The sequence below is a fragment of the Sphaerodactylus townsendi genome, linkage group LG09 (genome assembly GCF_021028975.2).
Source record: "Sphaerodactylus townsendi isolate TG3544 linkage group LG09, MPM_Stown_v2.3, whole genome shotgun sequence".
Taxonomy (NCBI): domain Eukaryota; kingdom Metazoa; phylum Chordata; class Lepidosauria; order Squamata; family Sphaerodactylidae; genus Sphaerodactylus; species Sphaerodactylus townsendi.
In genome coordinates, this window is record NC_059433.1 from 96556645 (window position 1) to 96572249 (window position 15605).

Below are 15605 nucleotides of genomic sequence, written 5' to 3' on the forward strand. Positions count from 1 at the left end.
ACACTGTGAAGACAACGGATTCTGGATTCTATAGGAAAGTTACCATCAAATTTACATTTTCCATAAAATACAAGTAGCTACCATTTTCTGTAATCCCATAGCAGCAACAAAATGGTGGTACAAGGGGAAAAAAAGCTACCCTATCAGACACATTTCATCATTGCTTCTATCCATCGCTATCTTCTTTCCCCAGCATGATTATCCTATATCTTTTCTCTCCCCCCCCCACCCCGCTTTCCCCAAATCATGGACTAGCAATATGGTAATTTTTAGATTAAAAAAAATAAACTGGTTATCGAGATAAAAATTGTTAGTGCCGAGTAGGTCACAAAGTATCTTTCGGCAAATATTTCGTGATTTAAAGAACAGGCTACTGAAAGTACAGCCTGGTGCTTTCCAGCACACACTGATGAATGTATTTCTTGGAGTAAGCACAATAGAAAACCTGTATCATAGAAGTTGAAGACCTAAACATGGAGCAGGAAAGCAGCTGCGGTCGGTATGGCATTTTTATTTTACACTAAAAGAGTCATCTGTAGATGCACATTCATGTCATCAAAATCATTAAAGCTAATTGCAATCATTTTCCATTTGTATTATGTATTTTACCATTTTTACTTCTTTTCTTACACTTCAGGCAAAAAGGAATATTGGATTTATACATGCATTACCCTTTTAAATAATGCTACTTCACATTTTTGTTGAGAATATTACTTTCTTGAAGATATTGCATAAGAAATCAAGCCATTGCATGGAAATGTGGAATAAATACAGGAATTAACTGGTATGCATATTACAATATACCCATGTAATAAGCACTGCAAGTTTTCTAGTTGTATTCCTTCTACACATGTATATTAAAGTGATCCTAATTTTATGAATGGTTAATTTCCTGAAAATTATTATCCACAGTTATCTGAAATGTATGTGTGTGGAGGGAGAATATTGTGGCTATTGTTTTCTTTTGATATTGTGTATTATTTGTAATTGATGCTTTTTCCAAATTATTAAAAGAATCTAACAAGTTGCTGTCTCAATAGATGGTTTCTAGAATCAGCTATTCATTAAGTAATTATTAAGATTCATATTGCTTTAATTAATAATATTTGATGGGTTAAAATAAAACTGTCAAAATGTTGCTTCAAGGGAAAAAAACTTTGCTTGCAAAAGTTTTCTAATGCATCTTGAACTACATTAAATTTGCTTATACCTGCAATTATGTACAAGTAAAACAATACAATGTCCTTTTTAAGTGCTTCCATCCTTTATGAACCCAAAGAAAAGTGTATCTAGGTAATACTGCCACCTATTGCCTAAATGTGGTAGCAACAATTTGTTGCAGTTCATGTAACTCCTCTTTGGGGGCCAAGCTGAGCCTTTTAAAACGTGTTATTGCTTTTGCTTACTTTAAAAATCTAGATGTCTTACAGGAATGAGTAATTAATGCCTGCCACAATTTAGCCTAGATTAGCACAATACAAGCCAAGTTTCAAGTAGTCTAAACTGAAAGTATAGAATCACAGCAGAGGGACAAAGCCTTAAATGCAGTCCTGTTCAAAAATAGAATTCAATTTATCTTTACTATATATGGGTGTTCATGTGTGTGTGACAATCAGAATTCATAATTGGACTACTTAAGACCACAAAATTGCATCCCAAACTCTCTTTTGCAGAGAAAATCTATTCCAGTTTTGTTGCTGAAGATTAATCAGAAACAAATGGAATCATGAACTTCCACCTCCAATTCTAGCCAGGTGTAAACATTTCCAACAAATTCAACAGCTTTGATGTCAGACAAGATAATATTTGAGCCTGTTACTTTAGGAAACAAGTACCTTCGCACAAAGTGAAAGTCAACCAATTGTACTTGGCAAAAGATGCAGAAAACAATATTTGTATTAGTTAAAATAAAGTTAGAGGAAAAATATGTAATTCCAGGTTTATACTGGTCTATAATAATAATTCTGTGAATATGTAACTTCAGTGTACACATGATAGAACACACATTTATTGAAACATCACCAGAAATTTTTAAAAGCAAACAGCACTGTCACACGTGTTTATGTAAAGTACTATCAAAACTAAGCGCAAGAAAACTAGACTACTTAGACTTGTTTGAAGGTTTTTTTTTTCAAAAAAAGAATATTGAAATTGTTCCATAGTGTTTTGCTGTCTGTGTTTCATAACTGTTAAGGAAAGCATATTTGTTTTATCATCCCTGTGACAAATTCTTTAAAAACATGTTACTCATATGAAACAGTGGCAAAAGATCAATAAGGGATGGATATTAAATTATATTTTTCTAAACATGTTCAGTGTAGCTAAATCTCAATGATTATAAACCAGATTATAAAGAAAATGAACCGATTTTGAAAACAGATCTATAATTCAGAGTAAAATAGCAAAATCCCATTTCAAATAACGTGCTTGAAAACTCTTACCAATTGAATAGTTTGGTATAATATTACTGGAAGTGAAATTGAATTCATTCTTAGCTTGTATGAAATAACCCAGAATGTTTTGATCTGGTATCTGCTTTAATTTGTATAAAGTCATCCAATGGCATTTTTAAAAATTATTTTATAGATACAGAAAGTTACCTGTCAAAGAATCCTTTTAAAAACAGTTAGGAAACCAAATCCTTACTGTACGCTTTCAATACAACAAACAAGTTAGTTGTGAACTTCAAACTTGTTGGTATTACAACAGCAATCAAACTATAGCATTTCCTTATCACTATAGTATCATTTTCTTAGTAATGCAATTCTAAGTTTACATTGCACTAATGCTGACCTGAAGATGAATCAAAAAGTGAAATATACATAGCCCAAAATACACTCACATACGATCCAGTGGTAGGAATCAAATAATTTAACAACCGGTTCCGGTGGTGGGATTCAAATTATTTAAGATCTGGTTGATTACAAGCACCATTTTAACAACTGGTTCTGCTGAAGTGGTGCGAATCCCACCACTGGTCCTATCCACAAAACTGTCAAGTTCCATCCTTTAGTTAATTTCTGGGCTAGGACTTTACATCACTTCCAAATCAAAACTAAGTCCCAGTCATTTTGATAAAACTTTCTTCTGTGTTCAAAGCTATAATTGAAAATTGTGAACAGGTAAGGGTTTTATAAAGTAATTAAAAAACCTTGTGGTTCCGATTATAATTCTATTTTTAAACATTTTTACAGTAACAATTTGACATTAACAGATGCAATGGCTTCAGTTAGTTTATTCTCTAGGGATGGATTTTTAAAATACTAATTGGAAATAACTAGTTTATAACAAAATAGCGAAGGCTCCAAAACTTAAATTTAGATGAGTTGTGATGATGATGATGCAAACCACTAGAATTTTTAAAAGTAGCCAAGAAACATTATTTGCTAGATGAATCACCACAATGAAGTTCTAGCATTTAACTTTCTGCAGCACTTTCTGTTTCTTAAAAGTGACTCAGGTTGTAACACATACACAATCCAAACAGCACATTCATATATTTTGCAACTTTTGAAAACTGTAGAAGATTGTGTAGTTGAAGAGTAAAAAATCTGAAGAATATAGAATTCTGAAAAGGCAGTGGAATGCAATGCATGACTGAGTTACCGTATATAAGCAATTCCCTAATTTTCCTTTCTCCAGAAAATATCATATACATGCAAATTTGAAAGCATGAAAACATGAAGGTTTTAGTAGTAATAGTAACTGATCTCACTAACTCTCATCTTGGCTTTCAACAGAATGTGAATGAAGTAAATACACACATATTTTCATTCACTTGTTCATGGGGTGGGTATGTTAACAAAGGTACATTTAAAAAAAAAAAAAGCCAAAGAGTGAATGCAAAATAACATATTTTTCTCTCACACATACTGTCCTTGACTGCAAATCCTACATCTGAATGCATTTTAAAACGCTAAGGAAATATGGTTCTACTTCAATAACTAACATCATCATTACTTTTATATCTTAGTTTTACTAGATCATTGCTTTAAATGAGCATCACAAAACCAATGGAGCTTCCGTCTCCACATTACATCTTCTTGATAATCATTTTCAATTTTTCCCCCCTTCATGTCATCATTTTAATGTAAATCTTTTTCTTTTCAATAAAATGAAATGATTAAGTAATCCTGCTTTTTGCATGATTAAAGATGACAGATAGGCTTGGGTGGATAAAAATCAAGGCTCCTCATAGATTCTGTGCACCTCACGTGTCAGAATCTTTCCAGTTTGCTTAGTGCTAATGATGGGGGGGGGGGGGGGGGGTTACATAGCATGTCTAAAAATTGCCTAGAAAGAATAACAAGCTACTGAGAGCCTACCTTATATTATCTGCAGCTTCAGCTAAATAGGTCCTTTAAATCACATTTTCTGTAATTAACCAGGAACAAATTGTTTTGACAGAACATTAAAAGATCAGGGACTATTGCTATGGTGTACTAGACAGGGAGAGAAGAAATAGATTAGGACTATCAGAGAACACAGAAGAGGTTAAAATGATCGTGTGTGTGTATTCCCCTTCAAAAATTCATATTGCTAAATCTATTTAAAACTAGGAAAAAGTTTCTATCAATATTTACTAGTGCTCCTTTCTTTCAGCAGCCCTATGCATTAAGCTTCATCCTTTTTGTTTTTGACTCAAGAAGGGAAGCCAGGAAAGGAATACTACAGCACATACACATAAACTGCTATCGCCTCTAGACATATGACCCAAAATGATGCTAAGGAGTCTCTTTCTGACCTCCTGCTAACCAGCCTCTTGTGATTAATTCCGCATGTCCTTGGATCTATCTGCTAGAGATCCTTGTTTCTCTTTCTTTCTTTCTTTTTTAATTTAAGAGTTCCTGAAGCCCACCTATAGTTTCACTAGGGGATTTTTTTTATCAGAGGAAAACCATTAATCTGCTGCTTCAGACCTCAGTCTGTAGAAAAGCACCACCTGCGTTTGCATTGGCCAAATAAGACCATAAATACCACAACATTCCCTGACCTAAGTTTTGTAGACATCTGTATCATGGTAGCTCTGCATTTCCTTTCTTTGACAGATGAAATTACTATTCTTTGATTTTTTTTCTTTACTGCCCCCATTCTCTCCCCCCTTTTTCTGATTATGTTCTGGATGGCAAAATTTGGGCCACAAAATGCTAATTTCTAACCTAACACCATGACAGCAATCACAGCCATCACAAGGATGGAATAAAGAGAGCAATCTAACATCCAGGGATATGAATTTCTGATCAGTGGCTGGCAGACTGCCGTGAAAGCTTACAGTAATCCCATTGGACAGCTCGGGTTGATGAAGCCTGGGAACTGGCAGCCACAATGTAGGTAGTTCACAATTGGAAGCATTTGTCCATAATTTAAAGCTATATGAGAAGTGGAGAGTATTCATCTGAACAACAAGCTGTAATTTAACTAGAGTAACATTTACATAGTTTTTAACCTATTATTTCCTTCTATCAAATAGAAAATTCCTTCTTTTAAACATTTTTTCTTTTAAAAATCCCATGTATTTAAGTCATATTTCTGAGAAACACTTAGAAAGCTCAGTTATCGTTTTGGGACAATCAATTTTTATATGATTTGTCAAAATCAGTGCTATGTTTTAAAAGTACAAAGAGCCTGAATCATGAAATATCTTACTTGCATGGAACAATGCAATGAAGTCATTGGATTTTCCTGCATATACAAATATTCCTTGGAGTCAATTCTGACACCTTTCCTCTCAATGAATAATATTTTATTATAGCCTATGTACTTGCAATGTACTCACAGAAATTAAATCCAGGGTTGCTGGGGTTTTTTTCAATTCTACTGAACGCTATTATACCAGATGCATTGGTGCTAATTCATTTTGACTGCTATGTAAAGCTAGACAGTATAAAAAGTAGCATTAGTCATTGACATCTGTAGCAAATGAGTCCCACATTTCATCTGATGTAAGTAGGCAGCTAACCATCCAAGAATGAAGATATGAAGCTATCTGTACCTACCTATCTATCCCAGTACGGTCTATTGTCTATCAATAACTCTACAAAGCCTCAAAGATATCCCAAGCCATGGAGATGCCTTGGACTCAAGGATCCAATGTTCTTTTTGGTGGAATCAGAGACCCATGACCCATTCTTGAAAGGAATTGGTAGGACTGAGTTGATTTTTTAAAATGTCATTTCTGTAACAGAAATATGTCCAGATTGTGCCTATTGACCTCACTGGAGAAGGCTGCACTGAAGATGAACCATGAAAGTGGCAAACAGCATGTCGTCCATTAATGTCTTTCATGGCACATTGGACCCTGGACCAAAATTATTAATAATTGTTTAAATAAATTAGACAAAAAAGGAACTTTCCTCCGGTGCTATTCTGAAGATTAGTAAATTCATCTTGAGTTTAAAAGAGTCTCCAAAATGTTTTTAGGGGCAAATTAAATGACTAAAGAGGAGAGAATAAGATGGAACCTTAAGGCAGTGAGAAAAATGGTTCTGGTTACTTTTATTCTGAAAACAACAACAAAGGAAGCAACTGACATAAGGGTAAAGAACAGCCATTAGAATTTACCTATATATTCACTATCATAGTATGTAGTTTGTTAAATGTCTAATAAATTATATATTCCAAAAATAATACCTGACCAAAACCTTTTCTGTGAACTTCCAACAGAGAAATGGGCAGAGGGGGCTGGGGGAGGAGGGAGAGCGTTGTTTCTACTGAGGCTTAAAGTAACAATTCAAATTAAACACAAAACTCTGTTTCACCCTTTACATTTTTAGTTTTGTTCAGTTTCAATCATTCTGAGCCTAGATGCATGAAACTTCCTTGTACGGAATCATGCAGTTAGTACATCTAGCATATTTCTTCTCAGACTGCCAGTATCCCTTGTTAGTCTTTGAATACTGAGATCCATTAATATCTTTCCACATATCACTGCTCCAACTATGGTCTTCATGTTGTCATCTGTTGGTTATCCCACCACTTAAGATTAGGATGGCACTGACCAGTGCACGGGCCTTTTCCATCATGGCATCTGCTGTGTGGAATGGCTTCCCTGACGAGGTGAGGAGAGCTCTGTCTTGAATATTTCAAAAGATACTGCAAGTTTTGTTTGTTTGTTAGAGTCTTTGGCTGGTTTAAATGGCAGACATCTTTTAAGAGAAGAGAGAGTGATTTGAAGTTCGTTATTTAATTTAGTTTTTGTTGGAAATTTTTTAAAACTGTGATTGTAAGCTGCCACAAGGAAAGATGAGGTTGAAACATTTGAATGACTAAATGGAGACCTAGGAATTTAGCCTAGGACCTCCTGTATGGGCCCTCCTTTGTAAAACAGCTCCTCCTGCCTATAATTCAAATAATTAGTCTCCCCTTAAATCCAATTTCTGGAAATGCTTGTCTTGTGCTCCTACCAAAAAAAGCCTACTGGTAATTATTTTTAATTGTTTATTTTGCACAGAAAGTTAAATTTCTTCTACTTTTCAATTGGATCAAGCACCTGCTTCTAGGATATTTATTTATTTATTTATTCATTTCATTTATTTATTTAACTTAATACCTTGCTCTTTCTAGCCTAGTGGTCAGGCCTAGAGTGAGTAACAAATCAAAAATAATAGCTAAACATAAGCTCCATATTTTTAAAGAGTGAAATACTCTTTAAGTGACAGTGTCTATATATGCAAAATGTATAGCATGATTTTTTTTCCGTTGGAAAAATAGGAAAATTTGAAGGAGCACTAAAAAGAATGTGCAAAGTGATGTACATAGGGGCAAAAAATCCAAACTTCACATAACGCTACAAGGGTCAGTGCTATCAGTCACAGACAAGGAAAGGGATTTGGGCGTCTTAGTTGATAGTTCCATGGGAATGTCAACTCAATGTATGGCAGCTGTGAAAAAGGCAAACTCTATGCTGGGGATAATTAGGAAAGGAGTTGATAATAAAACTGCAAGGATTGTCATGCCCTTATATAAAACCGTGGTGCGACCGCACTTGGAGTACTGTGTTCAGTTCTGGTCGCCACATCTCAAAAAGGATATCGAAGAGATAGAAAAAGTGCAGAGAAGGGCAACGAGGATGATTGAAAGATTGGAGCACCTTCCTTATGAGGAGAGGCTGCAGCGTTTGGGACTCTTTAGTTTGGAGAGGAGACGTCTGAGGGGGGATATGATTGAAGTCTATAAAACTATGCATGGGGTAGAAAATGTTGACAGAGAGAAATTTTTCTCTCTTTCTCACAATACTAGAACCATGGGGCATTCATTGAAAATGCTGGGGGGAAGAATTAGGACTAACAAAAGGAAACACTTGGGTGCTGTGTAGTTTCCGGGCTGTATGGCCGTGTTCTAGCAGCATTCTCTCCTGACGTTTCGCCTGCATCTGTGGCTGGCATCTTCAGAGGATCTGATGTTGGGAAAGCAAGTGGAGTATATATCTGTTGGAGTGTCCAGGGTGGGTGGGGAAACCTTGACTGTGAGTAACAAAGGCGGCAACCAGGTCAATAGTTGAGGGCATCTGAATAGAAGTATGAGTAACAATGAAGACTATAGCCTGGGAGTAACCCTGTAGATAAGGAAACACTTCTTCACGCAAAGGAACACTTCTTCACGCAATGTGTGATTGGTGTTTGGAATATGCTGCCACAGGAGGTGGTGATGCCAGTAACCTGGATAGCTTTAAAAAGGGCTTGGACAGATTTATGGAGGAGAAGTTGATCGATGGCTACCAATCTTGATCCTCCTTGATCTCAGGTTGCAAATGCCTTAGCAGACCAGGTGCTCAGGAGCAGCAGCAGCAGAAGGCCATTGCTTTCGCATCCTGCATGTGAGCTCCCTAAGGCACCTGGTGGGCCACTGTGAGTAGCAGAGTGCTGGACTAGATGGACTCTGGTCTGATCCAGCAGGCTAGTTCTTATGTTCTTATGTTCTTAAGAATACTGTTGTAATGAGTGGCATGTAGTAAAGCAGTGTAGTGTGCAGCAATTTCCATCTCTCTCATTGTAGTGTTGAGTATATTTGTAATTTTGCTCCTAAAGAATCAGGAAATTATAATTTCAAATTCTATAAAAATGCCAATATAAATTTATATGTTATAAAAATGTGTTAGATATTGGCCCTTCCTGCACAAATACTTTAAAATGTTTTGAGGAAAGAAATAAAACATTTCCCCTGAGGAGTTCTGCATCTCCCCCCCCCCCCCCAATGTTTCATTTGCAAGCTCAAAACATTTTAAATGAATCCCCCTTTAGGCTGATTCTGCACTTTCTAAATGCTCTGTGGCTTAGCAGGAGAGCGTACCTGCTGTGGGGCTTCTTACCCAGCTTGTAGTTCTCCACCACTGCCTGGCTCTTTCCTTCACTAGAGTCAGGGCCAGTGAGGGAAGTCCTGAATGACTCCCCACAAGCCCGGGGCTTTCCCATAAGCACCATTTAAGCATTGCAAGCTCTTCCGTAGTCTCTTTCACACATGCACAGGGAGTTTCCATTTCCTGAGTTCCAATTGGCTGAATCTCGCCCCATTCCCCGCACTCACTTTCACTATCTTAGTTTTACATGACTCTGAACACAAATCAGGCACTGAGAATTGGTGCCCTCATCCCCATCCTCGTTTAAAATCCTTGCATGTGCAACAGGATCGCAGTCTCCCACCCCTCCATCTAAAATGTAAATCTAAAATCCTTGCATGTGTGAGACAATTGCTGCCCTCTCGTTTGCGGTGGCTCAGTGGCTGCACATGCTGCTTTTCTGCTCAAGGTTTCTCCCTATAAAAAACAAGGTTTCTTCCTCTGTTTTTTTTTACTGCAAGGGGTTGGGAGGGCGCCGCTTCTCAGCAACTGTCCATGGGAGGGGGGGGGGTTGGCCAGAATGATGAGGTTGGAAAACTGGCCCAATTTCTGCTATGGAGGAGTTTTGCATGGCGGCAGAAGCCTCCAGGGCAACAAAGGGGCATTTCAAAAGGACCTCAACCTTTGCTGAGGAAAGGAAATTCATGGTGCAAAGTCATTGCCGCAGGGCAGCTCTGGGGCAGAAACATGGCAGCCTCGCTGCAGCACCGGGAGCAGTGCAAAACTCCCAATTGCATCGAGGCATTCCCTGTGCCAACAGAGGGGTAATTTCAATGGGTAAAATCAGACCCAAAATGATTCCCTGGGTAAACATTTTTCAAAAGGCTTAGTTTGCCTGTGCTGTCCCTTTAAGATGCCTCTTTGCCTTCCCTACATTTCCACATTAGTGCCATTTTGTGAGCTCACTCCTTCCCTACAGAAGCCCCTTGCCCTGTTTTTGGAGTATTACCTACCAGTCACCTTTTGCAAGCCTCAAGCCCCATCTACTAACTATACAATGCTCATAAAACCTGTATTTGCTACATGGGAAGTGGCTTTGTCGAAAAGTACTTCTAAATTGCATTTGGACGTCTCCATATGAGGGAAGAAAGCTGAAAACATATTAATTCTGTGCTTTGGAAAGACAAAATCATGCTTAGCATGTCAACTATATATTAAAAATATATATAAAAGCAATAGTGAACACATGCAGTATGTGTGTGAGTGTGTGTGTGTGTGTGTGTGTGCATATATATATATGCAGTGTGTATATGTATATATGTGTGCGTTTGTGTGTGATAATTTTATTTTCTCCCTCATTGTTCAGAAAATTTGTTATTTTGTCAAGGAATTCTTCAGAATGCCAAGTTTATAGGGTTTTCAAAAGACATTTCTACATAGGTTGATAACAGATTATTAAGGTCTCAGTAATTTTTATGAAAGAATTCACTCACTCACACGGTCAGGAGTTCGAGCCCCCTGTGGGTCAGATATCCTGGCAGCTGGCTCATGGTCAACTCAGCCATCCATCCATTCCTTGGTCAGTAAATGAGTACCTAGCTCATAGCTAGGGGGTAAAGAATAGCTGGTGAAAGCAATGGCAAACTACCCCACAAAAACGGCTTGCCTATGAAATCACTGCTTGCAGTGGTACCCCAGGGTCGGACACGACTAAAGGGGAAACTTTACTTTACCTAGTCTTTGTTTTGTTAGCTAGATGATCTTGAAAGATTATTTTGCAGTACATTCTTTTTTTAAAAAAATGTTTCTTCATCATGGCTATCCTGGAAAAATAAAACATCTAAGAACAGGACAAACACAGATATGAACCATACAATAAAAAGAAGGTAAAATTTAATGTTGATGTGCAAAAGACATTTTTCTTCCATGGAGAAGCATTAAAAGAAGTGATTCCTCACCTAAAGCTTAAAGTGGCCTGTCAAAGGAAAGCTCTATCACTTTATACTACTGTATGTAGAAGTAGGTTCTACATTTCTTGTTCAACATATGCAGAAGGCTTGGAAATTGTCCCATCTGCCTCAGGATAGGAGACACATTATAAATTCCTTTAACTTTGTGTTGCACAAAAAACATTACAGAGATTATTCTAAAAATTTTTACCTGGCTTTGTTCTCAATGATCCCAGGATCTTTACTCAAAATAGAAACTAGAAACTAAAATCCTAGATTGTAACATGTGATAGCCCTTTCTAGATGTTCTAAGGAAAGATAATGAACATACACATAGAAGAAGATGACAGAAGAAGAAGAGTTTGGATTTATATGCCACCTTTCTCTCCTGTAAAGAGACTCAAGGTGGCTTACAAACTCCTTTCCCTTCCTCTCCTCTCAACAAACACCTTGTGAGGTAGGTGGGACTGAGAGTTCTGAAGAACTGTGACTAGCTCAAAGTCACCCAGCAGGAATATAGGAGAGCGGAAACACATCTACTTCATCAGATAAGCCTCGGCCACTCGGGTGGAGGAATGGGGAATCAAACCTGGTTCTCCAGATTAGAATCCACCTGCTGTTAACCACTACGCTACGCTGGCTTCGCCTCTAAATTCTGTATATTCATTGGAACATACCTGAAGAGTACAAAAATACACGGATGCACAATATTTTCTTTGTACAGCCAGAAATCCTGAAAATGTGCAGGATTTGTGTAGCTTGTTCATACATAGCTAACCCTGCTAATCCTGTGTTTGGATACACAGACATAAGTTGAAGGCAGAATCTATTATCATGCTCATTCTACTTACACACACATCTTCACTGCACTCCTTACAGAACTTTGAAAAGACTCCTATTTTACTGAGTATACTAGAGTTGTCCAGGCTAAAGCCAATCATGCTGTGGAGAAATGCCTTCTACCCTAGAATTCACACCTATTCTCCATAGCCCCACCCCCAAATTAAACAATTGGGTTTAAACTGTATCATTATCACATGAGCCTCTCAGCAACTCCATAGCTGGCAGCAAGGACAAGGACCACAAACAATGACTCATTCCACATGCACAGAGCACTCAAGCTGTTAGTTATGCAGATGGCAGATTGGTGGGGGAAATGTGTCATTTCACAATGCTAGAACTCCTTAGGGGACAGCATTTTGGACAGCCAAATGATGATAGTTTTCTCTCCATCTTGAGGCTGGAAGATCAGAGGGGAGACAAACTCCCAAAAGGAGATTATGAATTTTCCATCTGGAGCTGTTCTTACTTATTGCTCTTCTCCTTGGACGGGCACAAGCCATGAAGGACCTATACACTCCATCTTGTCCATATGGCAAGGAACAATGGAGAGAAGTCTCAGCTCTGAGAAGTGAGGACTACAACCTAAAAAAATACTAACCTGTTCTAATTAAATATTCTTTAGGATAAGTCCCAAGTATAATGTGAGAGGACTGCATGTTTTCATTTTTTCTGAATGGACTGGGTCTATTATTATTTTTTCTCATTAAACTACTTTATACATTGAACTTTCAAAACCTGATCTTACGACAACTATTTGCTTTGCTATCTAAAGTAAGATATTAGAGAGGGGCAGCAGGTAAGCTCATCATCCCTTGAGTGCAATCGCACAAAATTGTGCAAGTGAAATAAATCATCCTTATGCTCATTTATGGGAACAAAGCAGGAGACCTGATAACCAGGTAGAGTCTGCAAATGGTAATGCAAATTCACCCAATAGGAGATACTCTTTAATTTGCCTGGTGGCAGCTATTACTATCCAGTTTGGATTTTGAAATCAGGAGTAAGAAAAAAGGGTGGTATCACCGAGCAGAGACTCAAAACTGCTGTGGGTTTTCCTGCCTTCTCAGGATCCCCAAGGAACAAGGCTTGTAAGTCCATTCCTTCAAACATGCCTTTCTATGAAGTCTTCTATTGCACATAAAGGATCTATATATAGATTTCATGCTTCTCTCTGAATTGAATGCTTTTGTGAGGAAACTTGGAACAAATGAAATAGTCTTCAGTTCAAATACTGACAGGTAGACTCCCTACCTTTTTGAAGCAAAGAATTAAGGGAGTAGACGGACCAGTTTCCAGTGTAACATTTCACTCATGGATACAATGTCAAAATCAACTCCATTAGGATGTCACACAGAAATATTATCACCTTCCTTACAATTTTTCCCTAGCTGAAAAGGGAATTTAGGTGGTTTTGCATTTGAATTTCCTAGGAAATGTTAACCACATTTTCACATGCATGTGCCTAGGTAATTAGAAGGGGAATTACCACATTTCATGAATACACGGATTCAAAAAAATCCTATTTCTGACATGTGTTCTTCACACTTCATACTCCCAAGACAAAACTGCAGTCATTATTTTTCCAGACTACACTGATGTATCGGTTTGCATTGATTATGCACAAATAGCAAAATTTTAAAACTGTTGACATCAGCAATGAAAACAATGAACCAAAAAATAAAAGGTTTACAATGGCAACATAGGGAAAGAGGCATATGAGTATCTCCTTAATTTATTGCCATCATTTACCATAGAAAGGTATTTACCATATAATAGATTTAAATGTCCAAAACAAAACTGCAGGATGCCAGTATTTCCCAACATGCTTCTTCAGCTTTTCCAGTAAGTGTTAACACTCATGGAAAACACACCCAGTCTGAAACTATTCCCTAAAGCAGTGATGGCAAACCTTTTCGAGACCGAGTGCCCAAATTGCAACCCAAAACCCACTTATTTATCACAAAGGGCCAACATGGCAATTTAACCTGAATACTGAGGTTTTAGTTTAGAATAAACAGTTGGCTCCGATGCGCGCGTTACTCTGGAGGAAGCTTGGTGAAGCAACCGTGCAACACTTAGAATGGGTGAATCACGACCCTAGGAGGGTTTACTCAGAAGTAAGCCCCATTGCCAGCAACCGAGCTTACTCCCAGGTAAAGGATCATGCCCAAGCCAGCCTAGATGTGTGTGTGGGTGTGGGTGTGATTTTCCACCCCCCACACATGACGAACTCTGTGCACGTATTCCCACAGAAGGAGCACTGAGTGCCACCTCTGGCACCCTTGCCATAGGTTCACCACCACTGCCCTAATGCCAAGCTTTGTGTCTCAAAATTCACACAGCACTTACATGTAAAACTGAAATTTCTAAATAACATATGTCTTTATACAATGCTGAGCGCATTATTAGTTGAGGATCTCAAATTATTTATAAATAACTAAGCTTCACAAAGTTTACATGAAATATCATCTCTCTAAAATTGATGGGAAAACAAAAACCTTTAGAAGACATTTGCAAAAGCCCACACTGGCTTCCCTAAGGAAGTCATGCAAGCAGATGGCAGATGCAACACAATAACTAGAGGAAGTAATAAATTGTTTAATAGTAGGCAATTATGCTCTCCTATCAAGCCATATTTGTGTTCAGGGAACATGATTATGGAACCATATTTAGGCATATATGTTATAATTATTATAATCATTGATAATGATATAATTACAAGCTGGGGCTGTAGGGAATCATGGAGAGGGATTCAATTTTTGAATTTTCTCTTCTCAAAATCTCCAGCTCCATGATTCACTAACCTCTCATGGAATAAACAGGTTGATTTCTCCATTTTCTCATTTTCCTAACATTAGTTACTGTCACCCTGACCTAGATATCCTAAGCTAGCCCAATCTCATCAGATCTTAGAATGTAAGTGGGATCAGCCCCGATTAGTATTTTTTTACTTGGATGGGAGGCCACCAAGGAAGTCCAAAGTTGCTGTACAGAGACAGGCAGTGGTGTAGCAGCAATGGGACAGGGGGAAGGGGTGCAACGCCCTGGGCACAAGCTAGTGCAGGGGCATAATGGGGTTGTTCTGGGGTGTGGTGGGTGGGGGTGTGGCAGGGGTGCAGGGGTTCCTGCTCACTCCACCCCTAGAGACAGGGTCAAACCACCTCTGAATGTCTCTTTCCTTGAAAATCCCATGGGGTCATCATAGGTTGACTTTGACTTGGCAATTTCCACTGAAACCAGTTACTCTCAACAATCTATCTTTTCTGAAGCATATTTAGTTCTCATAGAACAGGAATTTTTTGTGGGACGGGGGCCAGTTAATTTACAAAGTCATATTTTCTGAATACCGATTGAATCCCCCTACCTGATATGTGAGTGGCCTTGTTGTGTGGTGTTCACCATCTACACACGGATAAGCCAGTTCATTACTCGGTATAGCAGATAATAATACCTATTGTTCAATGATCTGGAGAACTCTTATACAGTCATTTCTTTTTAAGCATAACTTTTAGAGAACAATCCTAAGAATGTCTGCTCAG

At 38.0% G+C, this 15605-nt stretch overlaps 1 long non-coding RNA gene across 1 annotated transcript in view; it reads left to right on the forward strand.

The window, feature by feature from the left end:
- Window positions 1-375: 375 nt before the first annotated feature.
- LOC125439171 overlaps window positions 376-15605 on the forward strand; it is a 52913-nt gene continuing 37683 nt past the window's right edge. Inside the window, exon 1 of the long non-coding RNA XR_007245492.1 lies at window positions 376-499. This is a non-coding gene — a long non-coding RNA (uncharacterized LOC125439171). The remainder of the gene's footprint in view (window positions 500-15605) is intronic.